The sequence below is a fragment of the Camelus bactrianus genome, chromosome 11, assembly GCF_048773025.1.
Source record: "Camelus bactrianus isolate YW-2024 breed Bactrian camel chromosome 11, ASM4877302v1, whole genome shotgun sequence".
Taxonomy (NCBI): Eukaryota; Metazoa; Chordata; class Mammalia; order Artiodactyla; family Camelidae; genus Camelus; species Camelus bactrianus.
This window is the reverse complement of record NC_133549.1, coordinates 84760405-84771559: the sequence shown is the minus strand read 5'-3', so window position 1 is coordinate 84771559 and position 11155 is coordinate 84760405. Positions and strand designations below refer to the sequence as shown.

The window sequence follows — 11155 nt, the reverse complement described above, 5'->3', positions numbered from 1 at the left end:
TGGGTCCTGAGGTCAGCGTTGCAACTCTGGGTATAGCATGGAAGGGGACCTCCCTCCTCCTGCCCAGTCCCCAGCTTGGGGAATCATTGGGCCCACAGAGTTGTCCAGGCTGCAGAGCCAGGTTTTGGGGAGTCTGACTGCTCTCAGGTGCAAGTGCACAGAGTTGGCCAAGGCAAGAATGCAAAGGTCCAGCTGGAGGCCACCCTGGAGGAGCTGTTCATGGTTTAAAAATGGCCCCTTCTGGGCTCCTCAGCTTTGTTGTGTCAGAAGGCAATGAGTCTAGGAACATTCTCCAATTCCTCCTTCCAGAGACCCCCCAATGTACATGGAAGCAGAAAAAGTGGGGAGGGTTGGAGAGCAGGAGGCAGAGCCCAGGCAGCCAGACTGGCACTGAGCTGCCTGTCATCAGTCATCAAAAGTCCATACATAACAAAGCCCCCTGGCATAGGAAAGCCACTGTGGACCTGCTTGCTCTGCTCTAGGCCAGCAGGGCAGAAGGAAGTCATTAGTCCATTTTTGGGATTGGGGCCGGGGCCATTGCCCTGTGGGGAAATTTTCTGGCTCCTGGGATGGCACTCCTGGGGCCATGTCAGTGCCTCTAGGTGCTGCCTGACGTCATGCCAGCTTGACTCCATTCTGTGGCGCATGGCTCATACATGAAGTGGCTTGGTTGTGAAAGACTTGTGTGACCTGGTGGCAGCATGTGCCATGTGCATGTGTGACTGATGTCAAGTGTGTTGGCCTATGGGGGCGGGTGTATTTCTGTGCTGGTGGACCAAGGAGAACCTTAAACTATCCTATCCACCTGAAACTCCAGCCAGAACTCCCACCACCTGGCAACCTGCAGTTCTGCCAGCACCGTGATCTGAAGGCCAAGGGTGGGGGTGGGGTGAGGAAGGTGAGGCCTTCTCTAGGCCTGGTCTTGACCCTCCTGTCCTCCAGGTGCCATCTTCTGGGAGAATGTGTCCAAGGATGACAGGGCATTTCCAGCTGGCCCCACCAGACCTGAGCCTGAGCAATGACATCCTGTAGAGCTAGAAGATCACCTACTCCATCAAGCTCATCGAGGTCAGTAATCCTTTTCAGGCCCTGCAGGAAGCTGAGTGGCTGGCCGCTGTGCCCAGGGCTAACAGGGATGGGGCCTGCCAGGTGGCACAGCACTGGGGACCAGTGGGGTTGTTACCAGCTGGGCTGCGCAGGGCCCGCTGTGACCCTGGGCAATTGCGGTGCTATGCAAGGTACACGCTCCCTCCCTGGCCTCACAAAGCCATGGCACAGGGAGTGCTCTGCACTGCGGGGCTGGAGTGGAGAGTTTGTGAGTAGGTGCGCTGGGCTCCTTCCGGACTACGTCGCAGGCTTGTGAGGCTCATTTCCAGCTCTATGGGCCAGTGTGTGCTCCCAATGCTGGTGGCACAGGTGTGTGTGGCTCAGGGCCCTCTTTGTTTTGAGTGTTTGTGGGTGGGTGTGTCTGTGCGCTGTGTATCTGGGATGGTACACCTCCCCTGACCTGGATGGGCTGGTGTCTTCTTCACTACCTACAGAGGAGCCTCTGGCACCCAGTCCTGTGGTCTCCCCTCTCAGGAGCACAACCCTGGAGGCACAGCATTTCATGGCCCCTCTGTGCCTTGGCCTGCCTTGTCTGCCCTTCTCCTCCAGGTCTGGAGGAGCTGTGCTCTCTTGCCATCCCTGCCTGGGCCAGAGGTGGGTGCTGTTTGACCAGGAAAGGAATGGAATTGGGCCAGGGCAGGCTGGGGGGAAGAAGAGCAGGGAAGCAGGTTGATATTGATCCTGTTGCTGCCTGGAACTGCAGTCTTGCTGCAGCGTGACAGTTCTGAGTGTGCATCGGGGCCACAGTCCAGCCAGCCTGGTCCAGCCCCCAAGCAGCTGGCTGTAGAGCCTATAACTTGCTCTATTTGGTGGGAAGGGGTCAGGCAGAGCTGGTTTCAAATCCCAGCTCTGTGACTGATCTGCTGTGTGATATTTAAAGGTCACTTGCCCAGTCCAAGCCTCAGTTTCAGTGTCTGTTAAGTGGGGCTACCTCAGTGTTGTGGTGGTGGATCTAGAGAGGTGATGTACACACAGCAGGCAGGAGGCTGTTGGCAAGCAGCTGTCCACTGGGGTGCCCAGCAGTGGCGTGCTGAGCCCCATGGTGGGGTTAAGGGTTTGGGTGGTGGCACATTGTACCTTAAGTGGACTTTGGTTCTCTGTGTCCTGGCTACCATTTGCTCTGTTCTCCTATTCCCTGGACAAGTGTGCATGACAACCCTTGGTCTCTGGGCCCTGCCTGGGTCTATCAACCCCCAGGTCAGGGCAGAGACTTGGACTCTGCTGGCTAGACACCATTCTCCTTGGGCCCTTGGCTAGAGCTCTTGGCTCAGTCTGCCCATGTGCCGGCCCTGACATGGCCTGAGCCCCTGCAGGCTGAGCCCTGGCCTGGCCTGGCAGGCTGTCTCTGTGCTCTCTCCTCCCCACACGGCCTTTCTTCTTGGTGCAAAGGCAGAGGCATTAGGTCTTGCATTAGCTCTGCTGCTGGACTGGGGCTGGGGCCTTTTTTCCATCCTTTTGTCTCAGTATCCAGAGGCCTAGGAGGAAGGGAGGGGCCATACTCTGGGACCTAGCCTGAGCTCCAGGCCCAAAGCTCTGAGACCTGAAGTTGAAACTGGGCTGGGCTCCCAGGGCTTGTCACAGTGGTGCCCATCTTGCGAGACTGGTGCCAGGTGCTGAGGGGCCCTGACTTGGCTCAGCCCTGGGGTCCTGGCTGCCTTCCCTGTCATGGCTGCAGACATCAGGTGCTGCTCCCCGTCAGTCCTGGGTGGTTCCAGGGCCCCTGCCCTCACTCACCTCTCCCTCCATCCTGGGCTCTGCTGAGGGGTTGGCCCCTCAGGGCCTCAGGGCCCATACATGTGGGATGAGATCCCTGCAGCTCCCAGGGCCATTACACTGGGATACACTGACCTGAGGCTCTCTCCACCCCTCAGCCCTTTAAATGTTTAAAGACAGCCACTGTGCCCCGCAGACTTTTTCAGGCTTCACATCCTGCAGCCTGAATATTTCTCACTTGGTTCTCTTTTGGATTTGTTCATTCTGTCCTTGCCCCACTTAACACACAGCATCCCTGATGTCTCTTGATAAGGGACTTAGTTTGCTGACCTCAGCTTTCCTGCCTACAAACTGGGGACAGTGGTACCTCCCTTAACAGGTTGTCTCCAGGACCAAATTAGGTAATGACAGTGGAGAACTAAGCTGGTGCCTGGCACTAAAGAGGCGCTCAGGAAACAGGAGCCACAGTTACTGTCCTCAGGTTGTCTGACAAGTGCAGGGGGAGAGGCATGGTCACTGCTTGCCCTGGATGCTCTGCTGACACTAATGAAGCCCTAGTGAGTACTCCTGCTATGGCTCTGAGTGAGGCTCAGGTCCTCAAGCCCAGGGCTTTTGCCCAAGAAAGGGTGATGCATCAGAGAACCCCTCCTGGAGCCTGTGCAGGTGACTGATTCCAGTGTGTGACTTCACACCTGCCTGTTTATAGTCTAGCCTGCTGAGCTTGTGAGTCTCAGTCATGCCTTCCAGAGGGTTGTCTCTCCTTCCCAGCCCTGAGCCAGCCCACAGGGTGTCTGTGCCTCTCTTACCCACCTCCAAAATGCTCAGTAGGCCAGGCCCAGCCTGATCCCACTGCTCAGCTCCCCAGCTTACTCTGTGGATCCACATGGGGTCACTGGGCAGTAAGCAGGGGACACGGGATCTTATCTGGGGGGAATCACTGATGTACCACTAATGGGTGCATTTCTACCCCACACTCCATCCTGTGTTCTGTTTCTACCCATGTACACTCTTTATATACGGACTTTACAGAATCACAGCACAGGGGGTCTTCTAGGGCCTAGACTCCAGACTTTTCCATTCCTCCTTCCTTCACTGTAGAAGCCTTGTGGGCAGTCACATGGGTGGCCCTGGGAGCCAGTCCAGGAACCTCACTGAGGGGAGGAATGTGGTGTGCTTGGCAGCTGTCATCTAGTACAGGCTCCTGGTGATTTCCTGTTAAAAAGCAGAGGCATCTCTCAATACCCAGCATCTGTGGACCCCTGTGCCCAGAGCTGTGTGAGCATCGTATCGGACAGCCCTGGGGAGTGTGGGGGATTATATAGAGAGCAGAGGGAAGCAGGGTTTGCTTCACAAATGTGAAGGAACCTCAGAAGCTAAGCAGGGTTGGGCCTGGTTAGTACTTGGATGGGGGAAACGTGAAGGATTTGTAGCCGAGCCGGCATTCTCCTTGTTCTTTGCCTGCCCTCCCACTATGTATGTAACCCTCACCCAATCTCAGGCCTTTGTCCAGTTCTCACCACCTCCACCGACATGACCCCAGCCTTAGCCTTGATCCCTGTGGTCACTTAGTGTTCCCTGCCTCTGCTCTCCCTTCCAAGCCTCTGTCCATGCAGCAGCTGTTACCTGAAAAATTAATTCAGTCACCTCCCTCTTCTATTGAAACCCTTCAATGCCTCATTGCAGTACTGAGAGTAAAATCTAGACCCCTTATCAGGGCCTGAAAGCCCCCAAGTACCCCCAAAAGGGCTGAGCTCACCTGCTTCGCTGCCGCCACGCCTCTTGACATCTCTGCTGCAGCCACGTTCGTTTCTTCCTGTATCCCCAACAGGTGAAGCAGGCTCCCACCTCGGGACCTTTGTGCATGCTATCCACCCCCACCTGGAAGGCCCTTCACATGACAGGCTCCTCCTCAGCTCAGCTATTCCTCAGATCTCACCTTCTCAGAGAAGCTCCCCTTGGCTCCAAGATGGGCCCCTCTCATTCCCCGACAAAGCCTTCTTTTCCTTCTTTGCCAGCTTCCCCACCTGTAATTATGTTATTCATTTATTTGTGAGGAGCATCAGGTCTGTGAGGGCGGGGACTCGTCTGTCTCATTCACTGCTCAGTTCGTAGAGCCAAGCCTGGTGTGCTGTCGGTCATGGGTGCTCAGTAAAAGCCCCTGAATGGATAATAGGACAGATGGACACATGAGACTTCTGTTCTCTGAGACCCCTTCAAGCTTGGGATCATGCTGAGAACCACTTGTGGTCCCACAGCATGTGGGGCTTGTTGCATTTATAGCTGCCCCATCCTGCCACCTCATGCTGGCCTTTCCTTCCTGGTCAGCTTCTGGATTTGAAGGTTTCTGCTAGCAAGAAATATAGGAGCTGATGACACAGCCTCTCCCTGCCAGTGGCCACTTCCATGGGGGATGCTAAGGCCCAGCACAAAGGCTACAGTCACATTGAGGGGGTTTCCCATGCTCACCATCTGGAGTGGGGAATAATTTTGGGGGACTCATTTCTTAAAGGTGTTTCCCCATCTGAGCCCCACCTGTCAGGGGCTCAGGGCCATTGGTCTGTCCATCCCCTCTGAGATGTGCCTGTGGGGATGGGAGTGGGTGGTGAGGGAAGGAAGGTTACCCAGGGGAAGTAGATGCTCACCCTGGGCTCCAGGTGCTGGACTTGGGGTCTGTGTGGCTGTGTGGGTATTGGGTATAAGCTGGAATCCGGGTTCTTCCAGGTCCACTCTTTTTTTTAATTGAAGTACAGTTGATTTATAATGTTATAATGTTGTGTTCGTTTATTTTGTACAGCACAGTGATGCAGTTATGCACATACAGATATTTTTTCATTATAGGTTATTACAAGTTAGTGAGTGTAGCTCCCTGTGCTCTACAGCAGGGCCTTGTTGTTTGTCTATTCTGTATGTAGTAGTTTTTATCTGCTCATCCCACACTCCCAATTTATACCTTCCCTCTGCTTTCCCCTTGGTAACCGTAAGTTTGTTTTCTGTGTTTGTGAGTCTCTTTCTGTTTTGTAAACATGTTCATTTGTGTCTGGGTTTCCATTGTTGTCTCCCACCTGGGAATCCTCTGGTGGGCTCAGGAGCCCACTGACTCTGGCCTCAGTCTCCACATGTGTGAAATGGGGATGATGACTTGGGGAGAGAGGGGAGCAACTGGAGGTGTGGGGCTGGCGAGCATGGCTGCTTGAGCTGCCAGGTCCCTTGCCCCACACTCCTGCACAGTGGGTAAGCAGTGCCCATTTGCAAGAATGCAGCTGCCGACTCTGCCACGTTGGCCTCTGAGGAATCAGGAATTAGAACCCTCCAGGTGAGCCAGGGCTGAAGGGGCTTTGAAGCTCTGTAGTTAATGATGGAATCCTCATCAGGAGGAGCCTGGGGAGCACAGCTCTGGGGTCCAGCTGTGTCAGGCTGCTTAGCTCCTGGACCTTCATTAAAGGGAGGACAGCCTGCGTCTGTGATTAGTATCAGCACCCACTGAGCAGTGCTGGCGAATGCTCCAGGGGAGCTCCTAGATGGCGGGGTGCAGCTGGACAGGGACTGCGTGCCAGCTCTGCTCCAGCCTTGCCTCTGGGACACTACAGGAAGCCCTCCCTGGCTACTCTGTTACCTGAGGGGGCTGGGACTTTCTCTTTGCGGCCATGCCATCCCGCCCATCTCCCCGCATGTCTTAGGGGTCACCTGTGGGGTCTGGGAGCACAGGCACCATTTTTTCTGTGTATCAGGACACCCAGCAATGCAGGGCCAGAGCAAGTGTTTGTTGAGTGGGTGTGTGACTGTACCTATGGCATGTACATGTGTGGGCCTGCAAACACACAGGAGTGCTTGCCTTTGTGTCCTAGTGAGCTCCCAGGCATAACACCTGCAGATGGGCTGAGACCCTGGTGGTGGGAGGGTCCAAGGATCATCTGCTTAGAGAGCCCCTTCCCATCAGGAACCCCACTTCCATGACAAGAAGGCTGAGCTACGGTGCCCTGGGTGATGTGGAGAGTTTCTGCCTCATATGTCTGAGAGGAAGCTGTTGCCCCCCTGTGTGCTTGTGGGACTGCTAAGTTGGACCACCTGAGAATATCACCCTCTAGCCTTACACCAGGGGATCCTGCCGAGGGCCTGAAGTCACTCTCTGTGTTAGTTATATTAGTCATGTGGATGTCAGGAACACCTGTACCAGCCTAAGAAAATAGGGATGTTTATCAGGCCATATAATAGAAAAGGCCTCAGGTTGTGTAACTTCAGGCATGGCTGGATCCAGGGGCCCAAATAGTATCCTTGGGACATCGCCTCCTTTTCCACACACCCTGTCCCTGCCTTCCCAGTGGTGGGCCTCCCTCCCAGGCAGCCCTATCCGTTGAGAGCCCCCAGGCTGTTTCAGGCTCATGTCTAATCAGTCCAGCCCCCTGGTGCTTCCCCACAGGAAGAGGGAGAATGTTTAACAAGAGCCTCCCAAGGGTCCCAGGATCGCTGCTCATGGGCCCAGCATGGAGACAGTCTCATCTGGATCAGTCCTGGTGCCAGTGGAGTGGGATGCCCTGGGGCCACCTCAGCCCCTGAGCTGAGAGTGGAAGGGGCAGAGGGGACATGGGTGGTGTCACCTGAAGAAGAGAAAGGAGGCTGGGTCCACACAATACCAGCGTGCCCTCCACCTTCTCTTTCCTGCCCCCAGGAAGTGAGAGCAGCCACACAGGGTGGGGCCTCTCTGCCCATCCCCAAGGTGTTCTGGGGATCGGGGTTGGGCTGGAAGCCATGGGGCCACACCTGGTGACCAGACCTTTCTGCACAGTGGATTCCAGGAGACCTCAGACTTTGAGGACTTGACAGCTCTCTGGCGTGGGCTGCATTAGGAGGGAAAGAGCCAGGCTCTGAGCTCTGTGCTGTGCCCACGGGGTCAGGAAGGAGACCAGATGAGGCTGGGCAGTGTGGGAAGGCTTTCTGGGGGAGGAACACTTGTGCTGGCCCAAAGGTCAGGAGGCTTTGAGTAAAGGAAGCGAGTGTTTCAGGAGTGTAGCGAGTGTAGGATAGAGTGGGCTGAGCTGTTGGTGGTGTTTTGGGCAGTGAGGGAAGGGTTGGGACCAGCCTGCTGGGGTATGGGCTCAGGCGTAAGAAGGGGGAGGACCCTGGGTCTGAACCCCTCCCTCCCAGGTTTCCTGAGGGTCCCTGTGGATGTGGTGTGACTGGGACCTCTCTTCACACACTTAAGTCCTGAAGGGAGGAGCACCTGATGGCCAGGAGGTGGGGTGCACTGCTTTGTGACCTCCTGCAGGTCCTGGGGTGTCTGCGGTCCTTCCCCTCACTGTGTGTGATGTCAATGTCCTATTGTTTACACATGTATGGTGATAGATGTTCATCTAGGCTTCAAATAGGGAAGAACAAACCTGACTCCATATTGATCTGTTTCATTTTAACCTTTGTATTCTACTGGTTTTGCTACAAAGTAATCACTAAGAGAATGTTGTCTCTAGCCTGAAATGTATAGGAGAGCCTTTTCTCAAGGCTCTGACCCCTAAAGAAGAACACCTTTCCCTTTCCATTCACATAATTTGCAAAACAGAAAAACATTGATCTTGTGGAGATTTATAGGAACATTGTGACCAGATCAACAGCAGCAAAGAAAGTATTCAGGTTCCAGGAGGTTTGCACCAACCAACCACAACCACTCCCCTTTTAGTATAAAAGAAACCTGAATTTGAACTCAAGTAAGAAGGCTTTTTGGGACACTAGTCTGCTGTTATCTCCATCTGCTGGTTTTCTGAATAAAGTTGCTATTCCTTGTCCCAACAACTCCTCTCTTGATTCACTGGCCTGTTATGTGGCAGACAGTACCAGCTCAGACTCACCAACTGACTTGTTTTGGTGGTTATTTCACAGTATTTACAAGTATGGAATCATTATGTTGCACGTTTGAAACTGACCTAATGTTGTGTACCAACTATACCTCAAAAATAAATAAATAAATAAATAAATAAAAGCTGCAGAATCCTAAGATAAATATAATATAGAACTAGCTGTGACTTCTGAAAAGTTAAAACTTTAGTTGCATCACATGTCAGTTGTCTCCTTCCCCTTCCGTGTTTGTACCATTTCTACATTCTCAGAACATAAAGCCATTAGGAGATAGGCTGGGACCTGGTACCCTTTCCCTGAGTGCTTGTGTTGATTTTGTGGCAGAAAAGGCTAGCGACTCCATGTCTGCTATAGGGCCAGGTACTGTCTGTCCTCTGTCTAGGATGTGTATTTCTGTATTTCAATTATTCTTTATGATTTTATTTTTTTAATGTAATTTTATAAGGCACCAAAGTAAGGTGGAAACAGTTGACCTTTTTCTCATTTCTCTAGTCTCCTACAAAAGCTCTATATAATGCCAGACGTTTGAGCCATCCAGACTCAGAACTACCTGGGCCACCAGTAGCAAGCCTCAGAGTGTCACGGTAAGTGAGCTGTGCTTTACCATTTCATGTTTGTGTAATGAATTATAAATTAATTAATCAGTTGCTCTCTTCATTCATAATTTGAGAGTCTCTGGCTTTTCTAATAGTTTATTTGTGACTTCCTCACTAAAATTTAGTGGCTTTAGTTTTATTCATTGGAAAAGTAAAGATTGTGGACAGAATAACAGAAATTCTGGTGTTACTAGCTTATAAATGAAAACCTCAAAAAATATTAGACTACTTTACTCCTGACCCACACTTTATGGAAATGCAGTATTGTGTATTTCATATTTGTGTTAAGAGCTGTATTATAAATTACATTAATCTTCAAGTGGCTTTGAGTGATTAATTTGCTTTCAGAGCAGAACTTTTTCCTGCATTCCAGTAATACCTTTCAATTCAAAACACATTTGAAACAGATTCTTATCAAATTATTTTCTTCAGAATAACTGATAGGACCATATATTAATACTTCTGATTAATGGTGACACTTCAGCCATCTGGAGCAATCAAAGAATGAGTACTTTATAATAACAAAAATAGGGATAGAAATCATTCTAAAATACAATGTACAGTTCCTTGTCTTCTTAAGTTGATATATTATACTCCTTTTACTAGTATAGAACCATCATTGTGCAGTTGATGGCTGGTTTTTCCTACCTTAATATACAGATGCCTCTATTTAAAAATTTTTCTATCTGTTGTAGTTTTCCTGTCCATCCTGAGCTGCTTCTAAGTGCTATTTATGTATGTAATTGTGTTCCTTCTAATGGTCTTGGGGCACATAACAAATTGTATGAAATGTAAGGTCAAAAAGACCAGAAGGAATTCCTGAGTGGTTCTTTTGTGAATAAAGCATTTTGGGTCTCACCTTGTAGGGCATAAAATTTTTAAACTATCCCTAGCGACCTTTATCTTTGGCAGGGGGAGAGGGGATTATTATTCTTAATCTAAATTTGCCAATTAGATGAGATGTTGCTATTTTTATATATTTATTTAGAACAACTAATTTAATACCTTTATTAATATGTGAGGCTGTCTTCAAAGGAACCAAATCAAAAAGATGATGGAGTTCTTAAGGCTCCTGCACCACCACCCAAAGTGATAAACACTGTGATAAACACCGTGACAATACCTCCTCAGCTCTACCAAGATATAGTTACTGTACTGAAATGCAAAGAAGATGACAAAGAAGACAGCAGCTATATACAGTTTTACTGCACATGGGTAGAATTTTGTGTGTTATAGCCTTTTAATGTCCTGAACACATATTAGTACCCTGGTGCTCAGCTTTGAACAATGAACTTATCCTACTCCTACCAGTGTTTTTACAGCATTTGATTTGGTTGCTGTCTGATAAACTGTACGCTTTTAAATAGAGCCCAGCAAGCCCACGGATGTAACTATACTACTTCATGGTTACCAAAGAAGTGGACTTCTGTTTTCTTGGCAGTTAGATACTGTTGTTCAGCATGTGAAGCACTTCAGGATGTAGTGGAATTTGGTGAAAATCAAAAGTTAACTGATGACAATCAGTACTTGTTAAGTGACTTAAAGTGCACTCAGCCTCTAAACACATGATGCCTTAGATCTTATTTTTATATTTGGTAATTGTATGCCTCCTCTTTCTCATTAAAATTTCCTCAGAGGGTAAAGCTAAACATTTGTGATTTCGTTATCATAGGTGTAGGATATAGTGATGTTAAAATGGGATTGATTTAAGAGACTTAATTCTACATGGATGAAGGAAAGTTGGATGATAAGACCGTTTAAAAGTATAGAATAGGATTCAGCTTCCAGATGCTTAAAAGAAGTGTTATGCTAACCTTAGCCCCAAATTTTACACATGCAAATGGTAAATTTGATTGAAGTACATTTTGCTTTGGATCATCTCTTATATACTATAA

The 11155-nt window shown here is 50.1% G+C and overlaps 1 pseudogene; it reads left to right on the top strand.

Moving 5' to 3' along the window:
- The window catches only part of LOC141579212 (CDK5 and ABL1 enzyme substrate 2-like), a 57084-nt pseudogene that overhangs the window by 24419 nt on the left and 21510 nt on the right, over positions 1 to 11155 (top strand).